Source organism: Anas acuta, chromosome 8, assembly GCF_963932015.1.
Source record: "Anas acuta chromosome 8, bAnaAcu1.1, whole genome shotgun sequence".
Classification (NCBI taxonomy): Eukaryota; Metazoa; Chordata; class Aves; order Anseriformes; family Anatidae; genus Anas; species Anas acuta.
Window position 1 is genome coordinate 2,820,001 of NC_088986.1, and position 21,502 is coordinate 2,841,502.

General features: G+C 41.1%; 1 long non-coding RNA gene across 2 annotated transcripts in view; it reads right to left on the reverse strand.

The window, feature by feature from the left end:
* LOC137860156 (uncharacterized) overlaps positions 1-18,718 on the reverse strand; it is a 19,166-nt gene extending 448 nt beyond the window's left edge. Inside the window, exons 1-3 of one of the 2 annotated variants that reach the window (XR_011098753.1) lie at positions 18,436-18,718; positions 15,589-15,708; positions 1-3,879 (exon numbers count right to left, since the gene is read on the reverse strand). The exon at positions 1-3,879 is cut by the window's left edge and continues 448 nt beyond it. This is a non-coding gene — a long non-coding RNA (uncharacterized lncRNA). Of the gene's footprint in view, positions 3,880-12,292; positions 13,209-15,588; positions 15,709-18,435 lie in introns of those variants that run through there. The other variant, XR_011098752.1, reaches the window with a different exon arrangement.
* Positions 18,719-21,502: the final 2,784 nt, after the last annotated feature.

Consider the following 21,502-nt stretch of genomic DNA (forward strand, 5'->3'; position numbering starts at 1 on the left):
TTTTGAAGATAATACACATCATTTTTCAACCTGATAGTGACCATTCAGTAAAAGTATAAATCTTAAATAGCCTACCAGCATTTTAAAAGGAATGAACATACTGCCATTTAGAATAAACACAGACAAAAATATCTTCTGTCATATTTTGGAAACCCATTTTCCAAACAGGCTGTTTCGGGTGATACATATATATTTGTGGGAAGTAGCTACCAGCCATGTATATTAGCGTGGTAGCAATAGCTGGACCCACTGGATGAAGAGCTAGGACAATCCCCCCCGTCTGTCCAACCATCTCAATAGGAAAGGAAATACTGTCAGCCCCATTTTACAGATTGAAAAGTGAGATTTAGATTAAGTGTCTTGCTCAAATTCACAAAGGCAGGCTTTGATCCCACTTTGGGTCCTGCATCCTATTTCTGTAGCCTAATGTAACTACCCTGCCCTTCAGTTATTACAACTCCTTCATCCATTTATTTGACTTTTCTGAATATTGTAAAATTACTCGCTTCACATCTTAGGGAAGGGAGTATGTCTTAGGGAATTCCTGAAGTTAAATGGCCCCAGCACCTTCTGCTATTCCAGCATCTAAAATAAAAAATACATCTCTTCATGTTCATCAAATATTTTGCTATGATATTATGTATTTGATTCAAGAAATGTCAGCATACAGCGAGTATGTTGGTAATCTCAATGGGCATGCTCGTCTAAGATGGATAATTCCAAAATCTTTGTGACTAGCATGGCCAGGTGATGTTTTTTGCATTGCAAATCTTTTAGCAATGCAGAAATCTATAAAGTGACATAAAATCAAAAATATTCCTGGGTATAAAAAAGGAAATACCTACACGTGACCAAGGTGTGCTTTGCTGGAAAAGGCATAGTTTTCCTGCTATGAGGAAATAGGCTGCACGTACTCCTTATTTTTCTAGATTTTCATCTATAATCAGGTCTGTTGAATCTCAAATATCTCTTTTATTGAAGGATCACCTTCAAAGGACACTCAGGTAAATTTAAGTTAAATGTTTATATCTTACTTTAAAAAAAAAAAAAAAAGAGTTGGCATGAAATCTGCTATTTTGTATTTACTGTCATTTAAATAATTACAAAGTACTATGAATATACAACATCTCTGAGGTTCACATGGTACATATGAGGAGATCTAGGATGAATTATACTGTTCTTATGACATTAAAAAAAAAAATCAGAATCAAGGAAATGTCTACTGTAAATGCACAAGAGAAATACAGAGATTAAGATATTACTCTGCCTCATTTTAAAAACTAAATAGAAGAGCATTAGTCTAGCACTCCAGAGCCAAAAATAAAATAAAATTTTTAAAAAAATCAGAAATTAAACAAGAGCTGATCAGTCTTATTTTGCTATCTAAAATTAGTGAAATGCAAATAATAAATTACATACAGGGTTAAAGGAAACCGTACTTTCAAAATTCTATTAATTGCTGAAAATCTATGAGCTACAATTAATAATACAGGTAAGATAATAAATTATTTTATCAGAATGTAAAACTGTATTGTTAACCTTAGACCCAAGGAGGAAAACCAAAAAAAAAAAAAAAATCTGTACAACTGCATATGCTGATAAACTGGCAAACAACCCCCCTCCCCAGCTGGACTATTTATTTGTGTACGGAGATTCCCGTGGTGTACAGAGCCTTTGTGAGCCCTTCAAATCGCTGCGCTGCTCTCTGGGCTAGGAGAGATGCAGTTACAAGTCATGGTGCTGATATCCTTTCTCTCTCTTTTATTTAAACACCTCAATGTTTTAGCAAATGTTACAATTGAGTATTCTGTGACCAAAACTGCTGTGCACGGGAAAAAAAAAAAAGGAAAAAAAAAAAAAAAAAAAGGCACAGTCAAGTCCGTATTGCCTCCATGTTAATTTGCGTTTATGTGGTTGGTTTACATATTATTAAAGCCACCCATCTGATCTATAATGGCAGCCCTGCTGACACTGTCTGACCCAGTTTGACAATCTGGATAGAAATTGTAGGGCTGGCTGTTCAATGTCTGTGACTTTAACAGCATTGCTTTGGGCCTGGAATCAATTCTCTCTGTTTACAGACCATTTCACAGCCCTTTACCTGCAACATCACTTGTGTCAGTCCCATAAATACTTTGGTGTATATAATGCTTGAATTAGCATAATGGTTTAGGCACAGAGCTTTAAGCACAAAGAAGGACATGTCAACATGTTCTCTTCACTTAAGCAATTAAGAGCCATTATGCTGCTTCAGTGGAAATATCATCAAGGTTAAAGACAATCCCAAACACCCCTCTAACCTTTTTATTCTAAGTCTAATAAATGAGGCATAGAAATTGAAATGTTAGTAAACAGTGCTACTTACAAGCTCTTTTTGTATCATGTTTAATCAGACCTCTCATTCACCACTTGTGAAGTGCAAGGAAATGTGCATTAACCATGGGCACCGCCTAAAAGGATTATTTCTCTTTTTGCAGAAACTCACCTCTCCGCAAAGATTTAACGTGTGATGTCAAGTTCGAGACTCTCGGACACGAGGGTGTGAGGAATAAAGTAAATGTATGCATAGGTAACAGGCAGCCTGGGCCACACATAGTACTTCTTGCCAGATCTTTCTGTTTGTAGGGGATTATTTTTTTTTTGGTGTTTACTCCAGGCCCGATATTCTTCTCTCCATGTTTCTTAGGAAAATAATCCAGTGAAAAATTGTTATTGTAATGGTTCTAATTTAGTTTGAAGCTGGCAAGATTGAGCCAGCTCCTGGGTAAATCTGATGGAGCTGCAGCAAGGAGGAGACAAGGCGTTGAGTTTTCATGCCTTGATTACCTTGTGTGTTGATTCATTTTCTCAGTAGCTTTGTGGACACAGCAGAGTTTACAGAATCTAAACCCCCATTCTTAGAGCTTTGTTGTTGTTTTTAAAGCATATGATTCACATATGCTCTGAAGGGGGCAGTTTGAACCACTCCAATTTCAGTTTTCAAGCAATCTTCTCCAGTAGAACATGCCAAAATCTTGTATGGATCCTCTCATCCCACCTGCAGCTCAGCTCCTTCCCCCCTCCCTACTGTCACTCCACGATGTGATACGGCAGCAGCTGGAAATGGCTGTTTCACTCCAGAAGAGGTTTAAACAAATCTCACCTTCATTTCAATACCATCAGCTTAAGCTGAAAATCCAGAAACCTGAAGGCAGTGAATTGCCTTCGTCTTTTATTCCACCCCCCCGGGACCATCCTGAGAAGATTGCCAAATTACGGCAGAGATTTCCTCAGAACGAGGCAGAGCTGAGATTTTTAGGCTCACTTTTAAGAAGATCCAGCTATGGTAACTTTATAATTGAGCCGTTTTGTTCTGCTCTCAATCAGCTTCAAATCAAAGGACAAATTGCTCAGAGACAGCATAGGTTGCAGTTGAAAACTGACAATAATAAGCAAACATTACCGTCAGATTTGATCTGCTCTCACTCAATGTAATAACTTTCTTTGAAGGTTGGTTTGAGATACATGGCAATGCCTGCAGGCCAAGAACCTGATTTTGTTCTTGTTCCCAGTCCTGTGCACTGCAATCTCTGTACTATATATCAAAGGATGCTTGGCAGCTTCTCTTGACTAGCCATGAGTGTCATCCCCATTCTTCAGGTGAGCGACCCACGCAGCACAGCCAAGCTGCACTGAGGCGTCAGTGCATAGCCAGCCGCCTTCCATAAATCACGTGCTTTGACAAAAAGCTGCAGATTGCACATTCAAGGTGTGCAGGAGCACCAGGGAAGCTCAAATCTCAATGGGATTTGTGTTCCGTGTTCCGATCTCATGAGGCAAGGTGTGTTCCTTCCCACACAGTGATCTTCTTCTTCCACTGCAAATGTTCTCCCCAGTTTCCTGAAGAAAATAGTCTGGAGAAGAGTCATTTTTTAACCATAAGAACTTGGATGGGAAAACTTTCGTGGAGATGAGACTCATACAGAAGGGTCACTGCAGAAAGGTCTGTGGTTTCAGGAGCAGAGGCAGTACATTATGCACTCATACAGCACCTTCCAAACTGACAGCTAGTTAATAGTCCCTTTTCTCTTCAGTGTTTAGAGCTACAAAGATTGTTTTTAGTATATAGTAACACTTTAGCACCTTTTGAGGATCTCAAAGCAGATATTAATTAAGCTTCCTAGCACCTATGGGAAGGGAGTAAATAGCCCAATTGCCACTTTATAGAAGGGAAATGACTGGCCAAGGTCATCCACTGAGGCAGAGCCAGCAACAGCATGCAGGCGATAAAGAGGAATTATACAGCTGCCTTTTCTCCAAAGAAGGATGGCCCCAACTAAGAGCTTACCCAAGCTTTTGCTCAGATATGGGGAAAAAATATGCAAGACAGTTCCTAAGATTCTTCCCATCTCTACCATGAAATCTCTGTTATGTTTTTCACCCCTAAATCTGAACACTCTCACTGCATCCGAGGTAGGATCTATACTTCATGAATGACCGTGGCAGATATTATGCTCCTGGCAGGAAGTCTTTGATTAGTCTTTTTTTTTCTTTTAGCTCAATTCCTTAAACATATGTATGCATACATGAAGAAAACATTCATTCTGAAGTGTTTTCTGTAGCTTTTTAATCTCATTTACCTGTTACAACAGCCTGCAATGGATCCAAAAAATAACACTGAGTGAACTTTCTTCTTGGGCTGGGACTAGTTTGTTACTTTTCAGGGATGGTCTCAGCAATGGAAATTGAGAATTAGAAATAGAATCCAGAAAATATTTTGAGCAACACAGCAGACCTTTGGCCATATGAGATGTCCTCATTAGAGCTTGATAGCAGCCGTTGTGACTGAGATCACAACTTTCCCTTACGAAGCCCAGATACCTGCTGCTTGCATTCAGGTAGAGCTACCATCATCTGTTGTCAGTGTGGGACCTAGCACACAAAGTCATTCTACCCAAAAAGAAAGAGCAGACATAGCAACCCACGTTCTTGTTATTTTCTGTCTCATTTGTCATTCAAACATCCCTGTCCCCTTCCACCCTATAAAAGAAATTGTAATTGAAAGTAAGCATCAGCTCATATGTTTTGAGGCTAGAGTCACTCTGTGATCATTTAGCTTTATCCAGGGTTTAACAAATGCTGCCACAAATGCTTATTCCACTTTTTTTTTTCTGCACGAAGAAATAAAGAGCACTTGTACAAATGACATGCATGTCAATCTTTAGGTCACAGTACTTCTTGCAATTGTATCCCAAGTAGGAGACATCAAACTAAAGGCATTTAAGAATTAACAGTCTGTACCCAAGACAGGAAATGGAGTTTATAAAACAGGTGGATGAAGACCAGTATTCACTTGCATCACATTAAAGCAAATCCATTTATATTTTATTTCCTATATACTGACTCGAATGTGCATTTTTACAATAATCAGACTCGGCAGTTTCTGCAGGATATGTGAGATTTGCAGGCAGATTGGTGTGGCTTGGTAGATCTTCCATGTAAGATGCAGTCCATCAGAGGAGAAGAGGGAGACACTGACCAGACAGTGCTGTACTGCTCCATCTGTACCAGCCAAGGACTGGCTTTCTTCCCCAAATCCACACACACACTGTAGGATTCTTCAGTAATGTCATAAATTGTACTTAAACACAGCGAAAAGTTAGCACCCAGCGACAGTTCTCTAGGTTTTTGTACAACTGCTCACTTATATTGGTATTGCTATCCTGGGTGCGTATTAACCATGATTGAAACAACGCCCATTGGAAGTCTTAAAACCTTAACCACCAGTTTTACTTCTAAAATAAAGTAAACTGCCAAAAGTTCTGATAAAAGTGACAATTTATATTTTTAAGTAGTACATACGGAATTTTCCTATAGCTGTAGACAAAGGAATTCTTACCCAGATAAGTATAAGAGCACCAATAAATTTAAGGTAGCTTATGCAAGTTAGGCACTAATGAATGTCATCTTCTGTTTTGTCATGAAAAAAGATCTTTCTGCTGCTAAAGGAGACTGATTTAGATTATGAATAGCTGTAGTGATTTGCAAAAATGGCTCCAGAGAGATAGACTGAGATTCCATATACTCATGGCACTTGAGGTTTCTGCCCTTTTTGTTGAAAATTAATTTGTCCTGTGGGTTATTGGATTCTAGCTCAGCCAATGTATATTGCTCAGTCATCACAAATTTACTTAAAATTTAGTGTAGCTGAAGTTCATTCAACAAGACAAAAGTCTACAGTTGAAAGCTTCTAAAAATCTTTTTAAAAAACTGGCTAACAATGTAATTGAAAGTGCTGGAATCAAAGTAGATTCACAAAATGTTTTGCAGGTATCAATATATAGTTTATTCAAGTAAAGAGACTTTTCACTTTCCTTTTTCAATGGTGAAAACTACTGGGTGGTGACTGTCTCCTTGACATAAGGCATTTTTAGTGGCCTATGCCTCAAACCCTAAACTTGCATTCCTAAAATGACAAAAGGCACCATGTAATGTTGTACAGCTTTCTGCACTACTTCTCTAATTTGACACATACTCCTTTTTATTGAGCAGGGAGGAAAACTCTGGTTATAATATGTGAAATGCATCTCCTCTCCTACACACACTTTTTCTTTTTTCCTTTTTTTCCTTTTTCTTTTTTCTTTTTTCATCTTTGTCAACCTTTGATGCATTAGTAGAAATTTTGGTTGTATTCTTAGAATCCCCATCTAGTTGGTTCACTTAGGATTAAACATTCCTGATGCTTGTATATTTGACGTCCCAAAGACAAACAGGGTAAGGTTAAAAACAAAAACAAAACAAAAACCCTAATTCCGTTCAAATTAGCAAGCTTCTTGTTTAAATTAAAAGGCTGTAACTAATTTGATTGATGGGTGGAAGTCATCTGTTAGCCTCCACGTTGGTGAATCGGACTCCTGAATCGCCACTCGGAGGGATCAGGAGGTAAAGCAACCACAGTTGTGCAGTGCAACCACACAAAGGTGGCTGGGGTGCAAAAACTAACACGGGCAATGGTGGAAGGAGGTGATTAAAGAACAAGCAGATCTTAAACATTCACAGGAGAGTGGTTTTTCATTAACTATAAAGGATAAAACTCTTCTTGAAGAGAAATAATTCTCTTTATTTTAAGCTTTATCGGAAACAGTTTCATGTCTCATTTAGATGATGGGGATGTTTTAAAAGAAAAATATAAAGGCAGATGGAACTGACATTATATGGGAAAAGCTCGTTTTGTGCACAACTACTGCGGATGGTTCCCAAGTAGTAAGTCTATAAACAGTTTGTTTGTGTGCTTTCTATCAGGAATTACGCTTTGAAAAGCCAAACAAACATGAATTTAAAATTCAGTGTAAATTTAATAATCAAATCAGTTCATACACACCTCAGTAAAATAAGACAAAACATTCTGAATAAAAAAATCATTCACGTCCCAAGTCTGTGTTCAACTGGCTATTTTTTGTTTCTATTTATTTATTTTATTCCTAGCACCAGTGATACGTCTGAATACAATTGATCATGTTCAAACTATAAGGATCTCATCTCGTTGCTTGAAACACAAGGCTTATACGATTGCAAGAAATGAGATACAGTGCGGCAACCAAATCATGACACAATGGACTGGAAATTTTAGATTAATAAACCTCTTTCGGAAGAGAACTAAATAACTTTTACAGTTTTATCCATGGCTATTTGTTTCTTTGAAGATTTATGGTCCTTGCAACAGATATGCATCTTATCCTTCAGTCTTCAGATTAAAGAGAGATGATTTTAAACAGGCTCCTGACTGGCATAATCTGGAATTGCAGATGATCTTCCTTTAAAAAAAAATGCTAAAAGTGAACTTGCAAGTCAAATGAGAATATCGTTACATGTGTCAGAGGGTCTTAAAAAAAAATAACTCTGCATACAGCTAAACAAGATCTAATCCTTCTCATTGCAACCTACTATCCTCAGGAAGGACTTTAGCAGCGAGGTGCGAGCTGTAATGCTTAACTAGGAATTAAAACTTTCCATGCTGCTGCTGCTGCTTTAATTGATTGATGCTAAAAGTTTAGAAACTAAAATCCAACCAGCTATTACAAAGCTCCTTTAACCAAGCCTTCCCCTTTGAAAGCCGGATCCTCAATTGAAACTGGCAGCCCACATTTTTAGGTTTCAAGCAGCTCTGTCATTCTACGAGGAATGTGTCTGCCACTTCACACGATAGCTTGAGCTGAAAGACATGTACTTTGAATCAGAGAATCAATAGAACACTTAATGGACAATTAGGAGAACAGCTGTAGGACTGTCAAAGGCCCATCTGTACACAGCTCAAACAGCCTCGGCCTGGACAGGGCATGGAAAACACAGCTTACTGCCCCAGGGCACCCGCTCCCATTACAAAATCCCCCTTTCATTTCACATTTAATGTTAATATAGTATTCTTTTTTCATTACAAATTTTAACACGTGTAGAAAATTATGGAAATTGCTCAGGCCATTTGTCAACTTATATCATGTGAATTGATCAATAAATTTCACCACTTTGTTGTTAATGTAGATAAATTTTGGCATTTAATTAAGCTACAGCGAAAATGTGGCCACTTTTAATTTCGGCAGATGCTACCTTTTCATCTGTAATACAGGACTACATTGGCAAATGCAATCCAGTCGCTAAATATTTATAGACAACATGACAATTCCTAAAAGAGTTATCATCAATGATTTTGGTTCTGAAACAATTAGCATTGTTTAAAAGAGCTCATGTGGAAAGCCGAAATAAATTCTGAGCAGCAGATTAAGTTATGGCTCTACGGATACACTGCATGTATATAAAACACATAAATCTACGCACGTTATTAACACATAAGCCCACGGTGATTATTATCGGAATACTGACTACATCACACATGCACACAAACATATGTAAATTCTGATAAACAGGTACTAATTCCTGTACGCCTAAATACGCATGCGCTGCACATACATCTCTACAGATATCTCTGCATTAGACCTATATAGCAATATTTATCTTTAATGGAGCTGCTTTGCTAAACTGTAATGGGAGAGATTGATCTCAGAAATTAACGGCGCAGGAGGAAACATTTCATAGCTAAACAGTTTATGTAAAATAACTAAGAGCCGAAAAGGCATTGCTATTTAGGAAATGTATTTAACTTTTTAAAATACCAAGTAAATTTCTAAGCCACAATAATGCAGGGATCAGCCTTTAAACTTCTGGATATTTTTTAAGCACACACAGATTTGGCCAGACAATAAGAAACATAAATGAACATTTTAGGCTTTCTATATGGCCTTAGGGACCCCAAGATGAAATCCTGCCTCTGACAGCCAGAGGCCCTAGACACAGCACTCAGCAGCAAGGCTTGACATGATAAACTGCTGTATCTCATTGGAGCGGGTAGGGGGAGGAGGTTGCCTGGTGGTGATATTGCCAGTGCCTCTGGGGTAGGAAGACTCTTGAAATCCCAGTGATGTTTTTGCTATAATCCCTCTGACCGAGCAGACTCCCCCCCAGACCTGGGATTTCTGCTAAAAAACTTGCTTATCAATAGAGGACAATTTTGCTATCAGCATAAGCTCGTGTTATGGAAGAAACCACGAGACAGGGAAACCCGTGGTGGTCACAGACCCCTAACCCTGACGGGGTACTCGCAGGAACTCGAGCAGACAGGTTCAGCATCTTCCCACACTCAGGCAACAAAACAATCCTGTATTCAAGCACCAGGCAGAAGGGCAGATGTCCAGCATCCCATAGGTAAAATTCCTTCTGTTTGACTCCTGTGTGACTTGATCAATTTTCGGGGAAGAAAAAAAAAACACAAACACGCACACACACTCAGACACAAATCATTTTTAAAGTGGAGTTTCTGTTTTTGTGGATTTGTCACCACTGCAGCATGTTTTATTTTTAGGTTTTCAGAGAAACTGGTCAGCAGATTTCTTGAAGTTGCTGGGTAGTAAAGGGGACTAGAAAAGTGCTCAAAGTGAGACAAAGTGGCTTCTAGCCAAGGATTTGCAATTCACCCGGAGAGACCATGGGAACCCAGATCTGTAACTGTGGTTTATGTGCAGCAGTTGAACCGCAGGGAAATATCTGGACAGCACAGAGTACACTCAATAAATATGGATCATTCTAACCAAATCTGGAGTCATTGAAATTACCTCACTGGCCTTTCCTCTTAAACAGAAAGCATTGCCTCAGCTTTCCGAGGAGCTTTCTGCATCCCCAGCACAGCCATTTACTCCTCCTGGCTGGAGCTGGGAGTGCCAGCAGAGCCTGCCTGCAGCTTCTGGAGTCCCAGTGGAAGATGATCGAAGGGGAGATGATGATGTCCCAGTGGAAGATGATCCAAAGGGTGCTGACGGGTGTCTGCAGTTCTGGCTCAAGAGCTGCAGCTTCTACACGATGTGCTGCAAGTGGACTCAGGTCAGTGGGAAGAGGCCTGTTGAGATGGTTTGTGTGAGAGTTGCTTTTTGGTCTTTTATGGCTTTACCTGGTGGACCATGACAACTTTTTCTCTGGAATCAGAAGACCTTCAGAAGAGAAGTTTAAAAAAATAAATTAATTAAAGGTCTAAAAACCTCAGTGTCATATTCTGCAGTTAAATTTCGTGTGCACCCATAGTAGGGGATGACTGGTGATACCTGCTGCTGAGCTGTTTTATCACCCACCCTTCCTCCCTGTCCCTATGGCAGAGGCAGCGAGCAGAGAGCGAAGGGACATGTCCCAGCACAAAACCCAGATCTGGCATCTACAGCTCCCACACCATGCAAGCCACCATGCCTTCATTTCTTCTTCAGTGAAGTGAAAAACACTTGATGGTTTGAAACAGGAGTGCTTGTTGCTCAACCAGATGGCACTGCCAAGGATATTTACTAAATTCTTAACATTGAAGAGCTAAACTCCAGGTAGGAGGGGATTACACTGGAATGAACCACCAAAGAAGCCTATTAAACAATCATTGTTTTTAAAGGATCTCAAAAAATAACAAATCCATTTGTCTATTTCACCAGTAGAGCATTTTTCTGGGAGATCCCTATTTATCTGATTTATTAGAAATGCTCCATTGAGACACAAAGCATTTTTCTAATAAACCTAGAGGTTAGCACTATTGTTTTCAGTACAGCTGACCCTTGGATTTGCTGTAAAACCAGAATCATTAGAAATGCTCCATTGGTTATATTGAAGCATTTCTAATGAATCAGAGGGTCAGCTCTATTGAAATAATGTAAAATATCTAGATTCATGAGGAAAACTCCATTGAAATGCATAGAGCGTTTCTAATAAATCCAGATTTTAGTGGAGCTCAACCCTGAATCCATTAAAACGTTATGAAAAAATAGTTACTGAGCATGCACCTTAAGTACTTTTTCCCTGTGTTAATCTCTCATTTATTTTAAAATGCGTTGTAAAGATAGCAAAAGGCATCAGTGAAAATTTGTTATTTAAAGTCTGCTGTTTCCTCCGTGTACATACGAGCAGAAGGCCACTGGTGCCACCAGAACGACAGCGCCTGGTGGCTTGTGACAAGTGCTCAGCTTGGATCGTGCTCCAGCAGCTTCCAGGCAGGAGGATGCACGGGTAGGTAGCTGCAGGGAGCACAGCCCTGGACATGCTGCTGCCTTCCTGATGTTAGGCACATAACAAGCAGGAGGGAGTGCTAGGAGGGTCAGAGCTTCAAGTTTCAGGTGCCTGCAGAGGGGTTGCTTGCTGGGAGCACTTGGGTGCCTCAGTCGGGATGGCTGCAGGAGGGATCAGGGAGCTAACAGAGACCAGAGAGATGCTGGAGTCAGCGCCTGGGAGAAAGCATCCTGGGTGCACACAACGAGAGACATATCATTGCCTGGGGACTGTGGAAGGAAGGAGCAATTGTTTATCTGGATATTTAAATGCCAATTATCTATGGCACCTGAAAGCAGTTAATGATCATAAGCAGCAGCGCTTCGTAGATAAATATCGCCCTGGAAGTACATTGCTGCTAATGTCACAAAGGGCCTCCTCACCGAGGGACACAAGCATGTTTGGTGGAGGGCAGGGCAGAGGTGTTTGGCTTGTCCAGACAGAGCCTGAGTCTGAAATGCCTTATCATTTACTGAAAAACAGACACTGAAGGTGATCCCTTGCTGTTTTCAGAAAGGGATGTTTAGCCAAATGAAGCCTCAGTGCTAGATGCAGGTGAGAGATGCTCTTTGGGCATGTGTCCCTAGATTAATTGCCAGGTAGCTTGAGGCATCTGCGGTCTACAGGTGTAGTTATCAATGGCGAGGTTAGACGGTCCCTGCCTGAAGAGAAATCACAGCCTGCACTCCTCTGCAAGTTTGATATTTATTTGTAAGTTCCAATCACAAGGCCAGCAGTAGAGTAAGATTTTTATACCTGACAAGCTGAGTTGGCTTTTTCCACCATTTGTACTGCACAACACTATCCCGAAGCCTGGCAGACTTTCAAGTTTATTTTAAGACAGACTCAACGGCTGTAATCTTCTAATAGTGCATCCTAAGGACAGGTTGGTTTTGGCTTAATGCAGTGACAGACTTTCTTCTTGCCATACAGCTAAATTACACATTCATGGGAAGTGGCATCTTTCACAACAAAATAATAATAGTAAGAACATAATTCTCTGTTCAATATTTGCCCATTCAATGCTGCCAGCTTGTTAACTCTCTGAAAACTGAGGCCCATAGTAATAAAAATTAGTTATTAATAGTAGCCTGTTATGGGCCAGAACACAAAAAAACAAACAAGAAGTCTCTCTAATTTATTGTTTCACAACAAAGCAAGAAGAAGTAAACATTGGCAAATTTATTGTAAGGGCAGGGATGAGTCAGTCCCTCGGTGCTGCTCCTGGACTCTCAAGCCCCTCCTCGGAGCAGAGTTGAAGCTAATTTTGTCTGTTTTGCACATGAACCTCATGTGCAAGTTGATGTGGTGAGTTTTCACGATGATGAGGATGGTGTCTGCTACTCTTGCGTTTTGCAGCTGGTGTTTCACTTCACATCTTCTCTTCCAGAGCGCTTCTGTTGCAGTGCACATGCTGTGGACGTGGTGCTGCGTGTACCAGCCTGCGGAGGAGTTTTGAGAGCTCTGGACTGGTGATGTCCTGGTGACCCCCTGCTTTCAGGTGACATGGGTCAAAAGCTCTGAAGACAGAGGCAAAGGAGTGATCCTATTTATGGGCTCATCCGATAGGCCCGGAGTGAGAAACGTGAGGTTCAGTATCCCTAATGCTGTAGTTGAAAAAGCAAAATTGATCATGCCAGAATTGATTAGACCAATGTTATGTTAGGCTCCTTTCTCCCTCGTATTTCTGATGACTGAAAGCCAGGTAAGAAGCACCTGGAGGTTTGGACTTCACTGCTCTGTAAGCCATAGAGCTCTCTAGTCCTGCTCTCAGTTTCAGAACAATTGAAAAGGGATTATAAGAAGCTTCTTTTTAGTTCAAGGGCAGGTGACTGAAAAACAGCAAGCCAATTTTGGACAAAGGAGAACCTGCTGTGTGACACTGAGCCTCCAGTTCTGCACGCTCCTGGAAAGGGTTCCTTGCTGGAGCTACACCAAGGTTGTGAATGGCAAGGCTACAAACACCCCAAGCAGCCTCTCATTTCTGCAGCTTTACAGCACACCTTAGATGTATTTCAGACTAGTTTGCTTAAAATTAAGCAGAGAAAGACAATACATTCATCACATCCCCTTTACAAGGCCATTCAAGGAACTAGGCTTGTGTGTGTCGTAGTGTTTTATAGCAAGGGTCTCTCTGCAGGTCCCCACGCTTTCAGCAGATAACAGAGAGGCTGCTTTGCCTCGGAGATGCAGACCAGGTTCTGTTTATTTTATGAATGCATACAGTCAGCGTATCTGCAGTTTGTCAGATAATGGTGCTCTTCGCTTAGCTGCTCTGTACTTACATACACACATACATAAAATGTATATAAAAAGTATATTAATAGAATTCTATCTCAACAGATTTAATTCTTAAATGCTACATATACTTGTTTAATCTCTCATTTTAGAAGTAGGAAAGGTTAGATTATAACATCAGGTTAGCTCTCTTTGAAGCAGGTAATAATTAAGTTGATTCACTGTTGCAATTACTGTCAAATCCCCCTTAATTACCACGGATTTTATAGCAGCTTCATTATACGTCTGCTGTAATGCATTGTGGCCCTAAGGAGAAGTGTTGCAGGAAATTCTGCATAGCATGTATAATTCTAACCTGCAGTTAAAGCTTCCAGTGAAAGCCTCTGCACTAAATTTATCTTTTTTTGACATTTTCCCCTATTATTTAAAGCAGTTGAACTGCAGTAACACCACTAAAATATACACCTAACTTCATAAGTGAAAATTGATCTCTTCACAGGTATTAGGAATAAAAATGGAGAAATTATAAAATTAGCGGTGAATTATTCTTGGGAAACTGCTCAGCAAAAAATGAGTAACACTTTGGGTCTGGTATCATGGAGGGGAACAAACTTCTGCCCATCCTACAAATCAGGTGGCCCTGAACAACATTTCCTCACTTTTCCAGGATGTCAGAATTTGCCAGATCAGTCTGCCACACTTGGATACGTTCACCTATTTTTCATTTTACGTTTTATAAACTGGGTTACACAAATATAAGGCACGTGCACAGCTTTGATGATTTTTATTTCATCAACATATTGAATATGCTGTTACCGTATATTATAAATATATTTGATGAAAATCGCAATTTGGACAATGCTAACACCTACTGTATGATCAAGCACACCAGATTTTTTAAAGCAGCTCTTTTTTGTAACTGACCTTCCAGCTAACTTTTGTAACAACATAGCCTCATGAAACTGCTGCTTTATGGCTCATGTGTCACTGCTTGTTTCCATTGGAAAAATCTTTACAAATCAGGGTCTGTAAATTGAGCCTGCAACAGTTCAAAACAGATAACTGAATAATGTGTCCCATGGATTCTCTTGTAACGAAGGAATTTACTCCACCGAATATATTAGATGCAGAAAGGGCTTCAGTGTCAGTGACACTATTGGCAGCTGTGTTAACAGTTAAGGAGCTGGCTTTGTACAGCAGTACAGTTATTAAATTTCTCCAGAGACCATGACTCATTAATCAAATATTCATACATCTCTGTAAATACACACTGAACAGAGAATACCCTCAGAGTTGAGCATCCCAGCACAAGTGCTCTTTCATGTAACACTGACAAAATCCTGAGAACATGCGGTCATGTTTTGCATTTCTAATGCTGTATGTACTCTGTAGTACCCCGATTCCTAAAAACAGAACACAAATGATCTTACTGATTGCAAGTGTTACACAGTCACAATTAAAATTGCTTCACTATTGCTTCATACCATCTTTTTTAAAGTGAAGACAGTGAATCAATTCTTCTATTCTTTGTTTACCATCAGACAAGTAACTTTTTCCCATACGGATGGAGAAACCCGAGGCCATGCTCCTATTAATACAAGAATTTGTATTAGCATGAAAACAACAAACCACTGGTTGAACTGTGAAAGCCAAAGCACTTCATATATTTGCAAAGACATGAGCTTGTTGTATTTGACAAGTACTTTATTCTGTGTTTCCTCATTGCTATAAAACAGACTGTCCTCTCACCTGCTTTAGGGGAGGCAGAAAAGTGTCTGAACTGAGGTTTTGACCTTGATCCTGTTGAGATCACAGTTCATAGTGGAAGTGTCTCTCTGTGATCAGCTGAATCTCTTTCTCCATGAACCTCTGAAAAAAAAACACAACAGTTTTCTGTTTGAACTCTCCATCTTAATGCGTCTGTATCTAGGACTTTGTTTTGGGCTACTGCAGAGTTACAAAGTTCAGATTTGTACTTCTGATTATGGCTCTCTGCAGCTTGAAGGAGTCAGATGCCTTTATATAGTGTTATTTGTAAGTGGGGGTTATCATATTACTGAGTGTAGATTTTTTTAATTTCTGTGCTACTGTGCTCTGCTGCTTTGATCTCTAGGGAGCAAGGGCATGGAAGGGAACAACCTGCATCTTCAAGTCCAGCCCCCCGAAAGCATGGCCAGCACAAAATCCTGAAAGATCTTGGTAACAGAGAGGGAATTTACAAATGAATCCTTGAAAGAGGTGAGTCTCAGAATATATTCATTTTTCATTCATAGAGGCCAGGGCATAGACTCTACCACTGGAACCAGAACATAATGGCAGGTTTTGAGGGGCACTTTATGAATCTCCATATCTTCCTTATATTCTGAAAGTACCTTGCAAGGACTCAGCCTAAGGACTGATCTCTGATTAGTTTATTGCACAGCAATTTAGGAGAACAGGTTGGCTGTGTTTTTTCACCAACAGTATGAAGTGCTTCACTAGATTTGTGCTTGTTGGAGGAACAATAATCCACAAGAGAAAATACTTCTTTTTCTACTTCCTCTTCTAAAAAATGTAGACTCTTTAAGCACCTCCACAGTTTCTGCCACGTCAATTTCATTGTGTTTTAATTTTCTTTAACAGAAGTTGACATTTACGTTTTAGAAAGAAAATCCTCTCCTAGGCTTAATTAGGGCACCGATTGAGACAGGGTGGCAATAACCTCCCCCGCTTCTTCCAGGTAAGACAAAACCCAAGCCACCTTGCTCCACAAGTCATCCCACATCAGTAAAGAAGCTGTGGGCATATGCTGTGTGCCACATCGAGACCAGCATGGCTCTGCAGTTACCTTTGCCTCTTGTTTGCCTGGGGACAGGGACAAGAGTCCAGTCCCAGTTCTGGGGTCCTGTTACCCTGGGTGACCTTATCCACCGACCCAGCAAACTGACGGGTGTGGATAAATACCTAAAATATTGACTTTAATAATGTTCCCTTGGGATATGGCGATTCATTGGCAGGATCAGAGTGTAAGAAAGGAGTGGGTGGAAAATAAGACTAATGTGTGAATGCTGAGGGGAAAATGCACAAAGCCTTGGTTTTAACACATGCCTGCACACCCACTAGCGCTAGGTGAAAACAGCAAACATTTATTTGTGCATCTTCTTGCATAAATAAAACCCTGCTGATTTGCTTTGATGGCATTTACGACCACATTTATTCATAAACATTAGAGTGAGCAAGTTTTTATTTGCAGGAGCGTTCATAGAAAACAAAAGCGTCGTGAATTCTGGTGTAAATAAATACCAGAGAGCTCTCACACAAGAAGGGCTTCTGCAGTCATTAAGTAAAGCTCTTTTTGCTATTCACACTGTGGATTCAAACAATTACAGCTGCCCGTGAACTGCTTACAAACAGGGAAGGGAACTGTTTATAAAGCTCAGTTAGCCTCAATTAGGCAACAGAAATCATCTCATGAAGATAACCAGTCATACGGTCAAATGATGATTACTCAGGGCTCAATCCTGACTCACTCAAACGCCTTTTTACATCTTGTTGGCAGTGGAGATAAGTTACCAGCATTTTACGACCTCCTTTACATGACGTGGTGTTGTCTAACCAAGGTGGCACCGGGCTGTAACATGGTTTTACACTGGGAAGCAGCTAGAGTCTAGCAGGGGCTGGCCTAAGGGATGGCACAAGAGCACTCAGCAGGAGTGCTGCTGTGCCATTTCCACCCAACTGTGATCCGCAGCCCTCGGCACAGGATGAGGGAAATGTGCTCCAAGCACTAAGAAAGATTGCAGCCATGCTCCTGAATGATGCACAGCAAGACCACAAAGTTATCTGGCGTATTCTGTCCCTTTGGAGGCTCCTGGTAGCACAAGAAGAGCTGCTGCTTCAGCCTCACCAAAAAGCTGTCCACCCGTGTCACCTGGGATGAAAATGTTTCATGAGCAGAAAGCAGGGTGGGCTGGATTTCAGATGTGCTGTTTGTATTCGTTTGTGGTATTATTGACCTTTCATAACTCACGCTTGCTTTTCATTCCATCATTGGTTTAAGCGATTGTCAATAACTCTGGAAATAAATCAGCTCTCCAGAGTGAGTCCACTTTCTTACTGTAATTAATGGCAAATAGAAGAGACCCTCCCTGCATCCCCAAATCCACTGCTGCACCATGCCTAACAGACACACTAGCCTGCTTTCCATTACCAGCACTTCTTGATTTAGAGGGTTAAGTTAAAATAAAAGCAAAACAAAAAAACAAAAAAACTAGAAAAGATTTCCCTGAAGATAAGAAATTTGTAAGCCAAGGGCAAGGCAGAAACCAGGGCAAAGGCTGTTGGTGTCCTCGTGCAGGGCCCTGACAAGGCCAGAGAGTGCTTGGGATGGGTCTGGGATTCCTTCAGTCCCACCCACTCTCACTTTTTCAGTTTTCCAGCTGAATTCTCATACTGATAAATAAAAGTGATGTTTAAGTGGCAGTCGGGGTACGTAGAGCAACCGCTTGTTGCTGCTCTACCCAAGGAGCGTGGTGCCCTGCTGGCAGCCGGGCCTACTTGCTGCATCCTCTTGGAAGCCCAAGGTTATGTCGACTCCTTGGGGAGCAGCAAACTGACCAGCAGCAGGTCCACACTTCACAGGATCATGCCTTTTACCAGGATTAAGGAAGAGTGGGTCATGCCAGAGCATGAAGACAGCATTGGCCTTAAAAAACAGGTGTGGGGATGCCTGGGGTGACCTCCACCTGTGGTTGCTGCTGCACCTGTAGGAAATACAAGAGCTGCCTTTGTGTAGTTCTTTTGGATGCCTAATTAAGTTGTTGTAGAGGGGTGGATCATTAGTCTGAGGGGGCAACATAACTGCCAAGTGAGAAATGTGCTGGGTGGACACCATCTTGCTGTACCCCCTGAGACCTTAAGGATGAAATTAGGGAAGCCTCAGTTTTTCATACTGCAGAAGTACTGGGGACCAGCAAGAGGAGAACCAGGCCTTAAAGGAGAGGCAACACCAGCAAGGAACTCTACTGGTGGCTACAAATGGGCTCTGACTGGGTGACAGCCTTGAGGTCCTTTGTGCTGCACCCCGTGGGCTACCCACACTTCAGTCCCAGCCGCAGCAGGGAGGGACAACCCTGAGCACCTTCATCTGTAGATTGGGAAGTATGACAGGCTTTGCTCACCGGTCAGTGAGAAGCAAGTCAAGGGGAACCCTGCAGACTCACAAAATGGAGCCAGTCTTTTTCTGAAAAGGGGAAGAAAGAGTCCCAGCTACTCATTTAGTGTCCTAGGGCTCCTAATATTAGTGTCAAGCTAATATTAGGTATTATAAACACACAAAGAAAGGTAATTAGGTGATTCAAGATCGGACTTCTCTGCAAAGAACAACTGTTTGCCACCTTCTGTGGTACGTGCAGTCTGGTTCAGTCAGGCCAGCAAGTCATCAGTCAGTGATTCGCGGCAGTCCTTTAAGGAAATAGGCCACTGCTGGGTGTGTGAGTAACTAATGCTCATTTGGTTTGTGTTTGAAGGCAGCAGCAGCAACAGTGATGACACAAATTAATTGCACAGTTTTCAGGAGATAATGCAGACGAGGTAAAGAGAATTACTATGCGATTAACATAGTTTCCAATTAAAGTCCCCTGTAGTTACTGAAAAACATTAATTTCTAGTAACTTGGTAATTTAACTTGTGTCACCACTGTACATGGATCTTCAGCACCAGGGCAACTTGTGGGCTTGTCTATGCCAAGTCTTGTATGAGAAACTTGGAAAAAAAAAACACACACAACTGAAAATAGCTATTAGTTTTATCAGCCACTTATAGCTGGCTTCAAATAAAATGGCACTGTGGTAAACCAAAGGATTTGGTAACAGATTAAGGAACCACGCTGAACAATGGCAGCTGTTCCAGCAGTGAAATCTTGCCTTTAGTTTTAAAAGGAAAAAAACAAAACAAACAAACAAAAAAAAAACTATTTAAATTTAGCAATGGTTTTCAACCGTTATGTTTCTTTATGAACAAGTTGCAAGAGGGCTGAGACAAATGAAACTATTTCTCCCTTACAGATAAGTTTGCTGTTGGGGTGGTAGAATTACATTTTTCTTTTTAACACATATACCCTAGCTCTTATATTTCCATTTGACCATTCCTATTACAGCAGTACCAAACCAAAAGCCCTTTTATTAGCAGCGCATTTCCAAAGACAGATCTAGCTTCGGTGCACATGGGATTTTTGGAGGTACCTGAACTTCAGCCAGTGGAGCTGAGGAAAAGGGGAAATAAATCCTTTGGCTCCCAGCTGGGGTCAAAGATCTCCATGGTCTGTGTGTGAGCGTAAGGCAGGTCAACGGGTACAAAGGCCTGGGCATGGAAAACTTGCAAAGGATGGGTCTCAGCCAGGCCTTGTGGTCTCAGCTGGGCCTCAGTGTGAGCTCAGGGGGCCACACGGCAGCAGCCCGGCCTCCCCCAGCCTCCAGCCTCTGGGCTTGTCCCTGCAAGGCTTTGAGGTTAAACCCCAAGGGGTCACAGGCCTCTGTGTAGGTGTAGAGTGAAAAAAGATGGATAGTGGTGTTGTGCAGGTTCTGGCATTTTCAACAACAAAACCAGCACACCATCAGGGAAAAGCCCAGTGCACAACTCTCTATTTTTCTGTGTTTTACAAAACTGAGGGCTGCTCTCAACTTCATTACACATATTGTAGACTCCCATGCTTTAAAGCCTCTGGAGCTTATTACATTTTATTATTATTACTACAACAACAGAAGTTGTAAATGGGAAAGACGTTATTGATTCAACTAATGTGCTGAATGCAGGATTGCTCTTTACTGTGCATTTGTTAGCCTTTGGGCCAGTCTGCTTCTGAACAGCCTGATGCGGGAAGACTTCTGACACTGCTGTGAGTAGCTCACAGCCTGGCATTCCCCTCCAGGAAGCTTTTCCTTGGCTGTCTTCCCCTCTGCTGAAGATGTACGGCCTCTTGCCGTTCCCTCCAACTCCTCCTCAGCAGTGCAGGCAGAGTGTGCATTTGTAAACTGTCCTGCTTCCCTCTCACCCCGAGCTCTCTTCAGCCACAGCCTACCAAAGGCCCAGAGCTCCGAGTTTATCTTCCTTAAATCTGTCCCTGCAGGCTCGCGATCATTTTTACTGTTCTTCTGCGACCTTTAATTAGTTAATGCCTTCCTCACGGAAAGGTAAGCAGACAGGAGAGCATCAGTGAGACCAGATTATGCCAAATGTATCCCCCCGCTCCGTGACAGCTTTTAGTGATGCAGCATAGAACTGCATTTTTGGTTCTTAAATGGGAAAGCAAAGTACAACTTTGTGTGTAATTTCCTCTCCACTGTTACCCAAAGGAACCACTTGACACTTTTGCATTATTTTTGCTAGAGCTACATTAACTTGAGCTTCACTAAACAGAAGTCTTCTATTTTCTGGTTCTCACTGACATTCACAATTCCCCTCCTTTTGACATCTAAATTCCATAAATATGTTGTTTACTCCCTCTTCTGGGCTATTAATGGAAAATACTAAGATCCAATCCGAACACCCTCACATACACATGCAGCATGTAAAAATACCATGCCAATTATTAGTGTGATTTAACAGTGCAGAGGTTACTAATTCAGACAAATGATGTATGTGGTTTCTGCTGTTGTTGTTTTGTTTGTTTGTTTTTCCTGAGAAC